The 7,562-nt window shown below is 35.4% G+C and overlaps 1 protein-coding gene across 14 annotated transcripts in view; it reads left to right on the forward strand.

Annotated features, from left to right (window-relative positions):
- The window catches only part of INPP4B (inositol polyphosphate-4-phosphatase type II B), a 981,822-nt gene that overhangs the window by 656,662 nt on the left and 317,598 nt on the right, over positions 1-7,562 (forward strand). The gene's annotated exons all lie outside the window — the stretch shown is intronic.

Consider the following 7,562-nt stretch of genomic DNA (forward strand, 5'->3'; position numbering starts at 1 on the left):
TTCCTTTTGCAAGTTTCTCTTGATCATCAATTTATTCAAAGCCATTAGGGTTTTTCAAGCTTCATAGGGAACAGATGTCAGGAAGGATATTTGAATATAATACTGAGGTGGTTGTCATGTGTAGGCATTGATCATTGGGACCTGACAGTGACACAGGCTTTGATGGGCAACTTCAATTTCATAGAGGCTGTTTGATAAACTCCATAGGAATGAGGATGATTTTATGCTGCAGGAAAAATGCCTTTTATTCCGACAAGTAGGTTCCATATTTACTTGCACAAGTAGTGATAATTCCAACACCGGCACTACAAGTGTTATTCCAGAAGATGTGCCCAAAATTCTCCTCTATGCAAGCCTTCATCAGAATCAAGCCAACATGGCTAAGAAAAAAAATCTTTCTCACATAAAAAAATATTACAAAATGAAAACTCTTAACACCCAAGGGAAAAATGATGTAGTGGGACCAATACTAGCCTTAAATTTGAAATATCTGATTGGACTTCTAACCTCTGCCACATTTAAGCTGAATAATCTAGAGCAAATTTCTTTACTTTCAGAGTTCATGCCCCTATGGATAAAATGTCATAGATTTGTTAATTTGGAAAATACCTCTTAAAATGGTATGCAAAGTTGTACCCTATTATTATAGTTTTTTAATTGTATTTAATTTTTTCACACTTGGTTGTCAAGAAAAAATTATCATTCAGTTTTTATAAAACTTTTGAATTCCAAATGTTTCTCCCTCTTCTTCCCTCTTCCTAAAATGAAAAGCAATTTGATATAGGTTTTACATGCACTGGCATTTAAAATATACTTCCATATTAGCCACAGTTACAAAAAAAACATCAAAAGAAAAATTAAAGCAAGTGAAAAAAAAACCATTTTGACCTGCATTCAGAGTCCATCAGTTATTTCTCTGGATGTAGATAACATTTTCCATCCTCAATACTTTATTTCTGATCATTGAGTTGCTGAGAAGAACTGTGGCATTTATGGTTGATCAACATACAGTCCTGCTGATAACTGTACAGTGTATTCTTGTTTCTGTTCATTTTACTTTGTATCAATTCATGCAGGTCTTTCTAGGTTTTTCTGAAATCTGCATATTCATCATTTCTTATTGCATAATAGTATTCTGCACCATTCATATACCACAACTTGTTCATCCATTCCTCATTTATCCCCTCAGTTTCCAATATTTTGATACCATAAAAAGAACCGCTGTAAATATATTTGCATATATAGGCCCTTTTCCCTTTTTCTGATCTCTTTGGGATACAAACCATTAGTTAATATTGATGGTCCAATGGGTATGCACAGTATCCCTTTGAACACAGTTCCAAATTATTCTCCAAAATGGTTGGATCAGTTCACAACTCTACTAATAATGTATTAGTGTTCCAATTTCCAACATCATCTATAACATTTATCATTTTCTTTCTTTTTTTTTTGGTCATATTAACCAAACTGATGGGTGTGAGGTGGTATCTTTGTATTGTTTTAATTTGCATTTCTCTAATCAGAAATCTTTTAGTGTACTTAATCATATGCCTTATAGATAGCTTTGATTTCCTCATCTGAAAACTGCCTGCTCATATCCTTTGACAATTTGTCAATTGGGGAATAGTTTAGATTCTTATAAAAAATTAACTCAGTTCTCAATATATTTTAAAAACGATGCCCTTATCAGAGACATTTTCAGTCAAGACTGTTTTCCAGTTTTCTGCTTTCCTTCTAATCTTAGTTGCATTGGTTTTGTTGTACAAAAGCCTTTAAATTTAATATAATCAAATTTATCTATTTTCATTTCATAATGTTCTTTTACTCTTGCTAAGTCAAGAATACTTCCCTTCTCCATAGATATGACAGATAGACCATTCATTGCTCTTTTGATTTTCTTATAGTGTCACCCTTTATATCTAAATCTTATACCCATTTTGTCCTTATCTTGATAAATGGTGTGAGATGTTAGTTTCTACCTAGTTTGTGCCCTATTTTTCAGTTTTTCTAGTTTATTTTGTCAAAGAGTGAGTTCTATCCATTTCCATTTTATGAAAGACTTAATCCAATTCATTTTCACTTTTTAGTTATTAACTGTATATTTCCCTCCATCCTATTTGTCCTCTTGTTAGTTTTATTTCTCCTTTTACCCTTTCACTCCTCAATGTTTTAGCTCTATCTGCTTCCTCCCACCTCTTTTGTCAGCCCTACCTCCACTTTACTTAATTTCTTCCCCTCCTACTTTCCTGTTAGTTAAAATAGATTTCTATATTCAGCTAATTGGATTTATTATTTCTTCCTTGATGAGAGTAAGGTTCAAATGATGCTCATTGCCCACCCTCCTATACTTTCTTTCTCCACTGTAATAGAATTTTCATGCTTCTTCCTATGAAACATTTACCATTCCACCTTTCCTTTCCTTCTGCATGCAGTATGCTCTTCTTTTTCAAATTTAATATTTTATGTCATTTCTTCAAATTTACCTTAAACCATCATCTTCTACGTATATTCCTTTGAGCTACACTATTATTAGCACAATATTTAAGAATTACAAGTATCATTTTCCCATATAGGGATATAAACAGTTCACCTCCATTGAATCCCTTATGTTTTCCTTTCCCTTTTTATGTTTTTTTAAGAAACCATGTTTATTGCAAAAATATAATGAAAAGCAGTAGTGAAAGACCTTGAAACACTGATCAATAGAGTGAACTCTAGTAACCTCAGAAGATGGATGGTAAAGCATTTCATGCCTTTTAAAAGAGATGTGGTTCAGAATGAGGCACATATTTTATTTTTTTTGATTGATGTTGATGTTTGTGATTCATTCTTTTATTTCTTTTGTTTATTTATTCTGTTTATTTATTTTCTTTATTTTCTTTTGTTTATTTATTATTATATATAATAATCTTGTTGTTAGAGTAATCATAAACGCCCCCTCATGCACCAAAAAGGTGAGAAACTTCAAAATACTGGGAAAGCTGAGGTACCACTTCACACCTCTCAGACTGGCCAATATGACCAGAAAAGACAATGATCAATGTTGAAAGGGATGTGAGAAATCTGGAACACTAATACATTGTTGGTGGAGCTGTGAACTGATCCAACATTTCTGGAGAGCAGTTTGGATTTGTGCCCAAAGGGCAACAAAAATGTGCATACCCTTTGATACAGCAATACCACTACTGGGTTTTTACCCTGAAGAGATTATGAAAAAAGGGTAAAATATTTATAGCAGCCTTGTTTGTGGTGGCAAAAAATTGGAAATTAAGTTATTGTTCTTCAATTGGGGAATGGCTTAACAAACTGTGGTATATGTATGTTATGGAACACTATTGTTCTATTAGAAACCAGAAGGGATGGAAAATCAGGGAAGCCTGGAAGGATTTGCATGAATTGATGCTGAGCAAGATGAGCAGAACCAGAAGAACATTGTGCACCCTAACAGCAACATGGGGGAGGGTGATGATCAACCTTGATGGACTTGTTCATTCCATCAGTGCAATAATCACAGACAATTTTAGACTATCTGCAATGGAGAATACTATCTGTATCCAAAGAAAGAACTGTGGAATTTAAACAAAGACCAAAGACCTTTAACTTAGGGAAAAACTGTTATCTTATTTTGTAATTTTGATATTTCTCATAATTTACTTTTCTTCCTTAAGGATATGATTTCTCTCTCATCACATTCAACTTAGATCAATATATACCATGAAAACAATGTAATGACTAACAGACTTCTTTGGGGGTAGGGGAAGGAAGCAAGATTAGGGGAAAATTGTAAAACTCAAAATAAATAAAATCTTTCATAAAAAAGAATACTGAGAGAGGAAAATAAGTGTATCTCAGTCTGTGTTCAGATTCTAATGGCTCTGTCCCTAGGATGAATTGCCTTCCCCATCATAGTCACCAGAGAAGTTGCTTCAATATTTTTCCCACAGTTGCTATTATGAGCTGTATTTTCCTTCAACTCTATTCTTCCCCACTGTCATCTATTCCATTCTCTTTCTCATTTCATCCTGTCCCCATTCAGAAATGTGTTGTATCTGAGTACCCTCTCCCATGAACTTCCCTTTCCTATCACCTACTTCCCCCTTCCCTCCCACCATTCCCCCTTATCCCATCCCTTTCTTCTCATTTTTTTCTAGGGTAGACCCTATTAAGTGTACACTCATTCCCCCTTGCCTTCCCCTATTCCACTCCTTTGTAAAAGCTTTTTCTTGGCTGTTAATGTGAAATATCTTAGCTCCTTATTCCTCTCCTTTCTCCTCCTCCCACTACTTTCCTTTATCACCATTGATTCCATCTTTTTACTACATTATACCATTCATCTCTTTCCTTTGCCTTGTCTATATGTGCTCCTTCTAACTGCTCTTATAAATGAGAAGGATCATATGAGTTATCAGTATTTTCTTCCTATGCAGGAATACAAGCATTTCAACATCATTAAGTTCCTCAGAATTAGTCCTTCTCATTCACCCTCTCAATGGTTCACCAGAGTCCTGTACTTGGAGATCAATTTTTTTCTTCAGCTCTGGTTATTTCATTAGGAAAGTTTGAAAGTTCTCTGGTTCATTGAAAGTCCATATTTTTCCCTAAAAGAGAATGCTCAGTTTTTCTGTATAGTTGATTCTCAGTTGTAAAGCAAGATCTTTTGACTACCAGAATATCATATTCCAAGCCCTCTAAGCCCTTAATGTAGATGCTGTCAGATACCGTGTAATCCTGACTATAGAGCCACAGTAGTTGAATTGCTCATTTCTGGCATTTTTGGTATTTTTTTTCTATGACTTGAAAATTTTGGAGTTTAGCTATAATATTTCTGGAAGTTTTTATTTTGGAATCTCTTTTAGAGGGTCATCTTTGAATTCCCTCAGTTTCCTATTTTATTCTCTGCTTCTAGGATCTCAGGGTAATTTGCTGTATTATTTCTTGAAAAATGATGACTAGGCTCTTTTCCTGGTCATGACTTTCGGGTAGCCCAAAATTTTTACATTATCTCTCCTGGTTCTGTTGTCAAGGTCAGTTGTTTTTCCAATGAGATATTTCACACTTTCTTCTAATTTTTGTTTTTTTTTTTTTTTTGGTGTAGTTTTATTTTATCCTGAGTTCTCACAAAGTCATCAGCTTCCTTTAGTTCCATTTTGCATTTGAAGGAGTTATTGTTTTCAGAGAGTTTTTATCTCCTTTTCCAGCTGGCCAATTCTGCTTTTTAAGGCATTCTTCTCCTCATTTGCCTTTTGTCTTTCTTTTTCCACCTGGCCGAAACTGGTTTTTAACATACTATTTTCTTCAGTATTTTTTGTATTTCTTTCACCAAGTTGCTGACTTGGTTTTCATGATTTATTTGAACTGCTCTCATTTCTCCTCCAGATTTTTCCTCTACCTCCCTTAATTGCTTTTCAAAGTCTTTTTTTGAGCTCATCCATAGCCTGAGACCATTTTCTGTTTCTCCTGGAGATTTTGGATACAGCAGCTTTGATTTTGTCATCATTATCGGAGTATGAATTTTGATCCTCCATGGGACCAAATCTATGGTCAGATTCTTCTTTTACTGTTGTTTGCAGCCTATGATTGATTTACTGCACTTCCATGGCTTTAGGGTTTTATTGGGACAACTCATTTGAACCTTAATTCCTCCACAATCTTATGAGAGGCTCTGACTGCTCTGCTGCCTGTTTTCAGGCCCTCTCCTCTGCCCTGGAACTGTGAGGATGGTGCCTGCTTGGCTATAGTGGTGTTGTGGGGGCCCAGACTGCAACCTGGATCTGAGTGTATGGAAACAGCTGAGTCCTTCCCCAGGAAGAGCAGAGGGACCTCTGTAGTCTCTCCCCAACCCCCTTACCATCTATGAAATGAGAGCTCTGGACATACGTTGTGGCTCTGCCAACTCTTGCTGCAGGGTCTCACCAGAGAGTTGCTCTGAGTCCAGAGCTCCTCTCCACATTCATTCTGGTGCAGCAGGGTTCTCTCACCACTCCTTCTGGCTGTCCTAGATGATCCCTGGGCCAAGAGGTCTGGAGACTGTCCCCTCTGCCATAGACCCAAGACTCTGGCCTGGCTGTACTTTGCTGTTGCTGCAGCTGGACTGCAGCTTTTTCCAACCCCCAGTGTCAATGTGAACAGATCTTTCCTGCAGAACATCTAAGTTGTTTTGGACTAGGAAATTGTATCACTCAGTCTTTCTGTGGGTTCTGCCCCTCTAAATTTTGGCTTGAGTCATAATTTGACAACTTTTGGAGATTTTTGAGGAAAGAGTTTCCGGGAATTCCTTCTTCACACCATCATCTTGGCTCCGCCCCTCCATTTTTATGTTTTTAGAATTATTGGGTCTTGTTATTGGAGCTCAATTTTTTGTTCATTTCTGGTCTTTTCCTTATGAATGCTTGAAATCTTTCTATTTCAGTAAATGATTTTTTCCCTTTTTGAAGTATTTTCCTTAATTTTTCTGGCTAGGCGGTTTATAGTTGTACTATTTGATCCTTTGCACTCTGGATTATCATGTTCCATGAGCTCTAATCCTTTCATAGTGTATCTCCTAAGGTTTGTGTAATCCTGATTGTGGCTCTGAATTGTTTCTTTCTTTCCATTTGTTTCCATTTATGGTATTTTTCCCATGACCTGATAATTCTCAAATTTGGGTATACTGTCTTTGGAGTTTTTATTTTAGGATTTCTTTCCTTAGGTGATTAGTGGATTCTTTCAATGCTTCTGGTTCTAGGATGTCAGTGCATCATAACGAAGAAACTCTCTTTGCTAATAATGTATTCTGGCCCTTTTTTAATTACTTCAAGTTTTAAAAATTTGGCAAACAACACTAAGAGTAACTGAGAAAAGTCTTGTGTATGAGGTAGTGGATAAAATCTTTTTTGAATCATATCATCAAGAATATTGAAAAATTTTTAAAAATGTGATCAATAAAAATTAGCTCAATATTTTACCTTTCTAATGATTAACAGACTTTTCACTCTGTGAGCAAGTTGTATCCAACTTTTGTCTTCATATCCCTATCACCTAACATGGAACCTTGGAACAGAATTATTGGAACTGTGAAATTCTATCCACTTCAGGTTAATTCTAATCTTTACCAACTCTTATTTTACATACACTAGAAATATGGCACCATAAACATGTTTTTACAGCCCCTGTATCACAGGTGGAGAAACACATTTGTCTTGTTCTATTAGAGTTTTACTTTAAGAAATAATTATGATGATCAAACTTAGTGGACATGCTCATTCTATCAGTGCAATAATCAGGAAAAAGTTTAGGGTATCTGTGATGGAGAATACCATTTGCATCCAGAGAAAGTTTAAACAAAGACCAAAGACTATTACCTTCAATTTTTTAAAAAAAAGCACTACATACTTTTGCTATCTCTTAATTTTATTTTTTTCTCAAGGATATGATTTTTCTCTCAACACATTCAATTTTGATCAATATATAGCATGGAAATAGTGTAAAGATTATCAGGCTGCCTTCTGTAGGGGGGAGGGAAGGCAACTTGGGGGGAATTGTAAAATTCAAAACTTTACAAAAATGATAGGTAAAAACTACTA

This window comes from Macrotis lagotis, chromosome 3 (genome assembly GCF_037893015.1).
Source record: "Macrotis lagotis isolate mMagLag1 chromosome 3, bilby.v1.9.chrom.fasta, whole genome shotgun sequence".
NCBI lineage: Eukaryota > Metazoa > Chordata > Mammalia > Peramelemorphia > Peramelidae > Macrotis > Macrotis lagotis.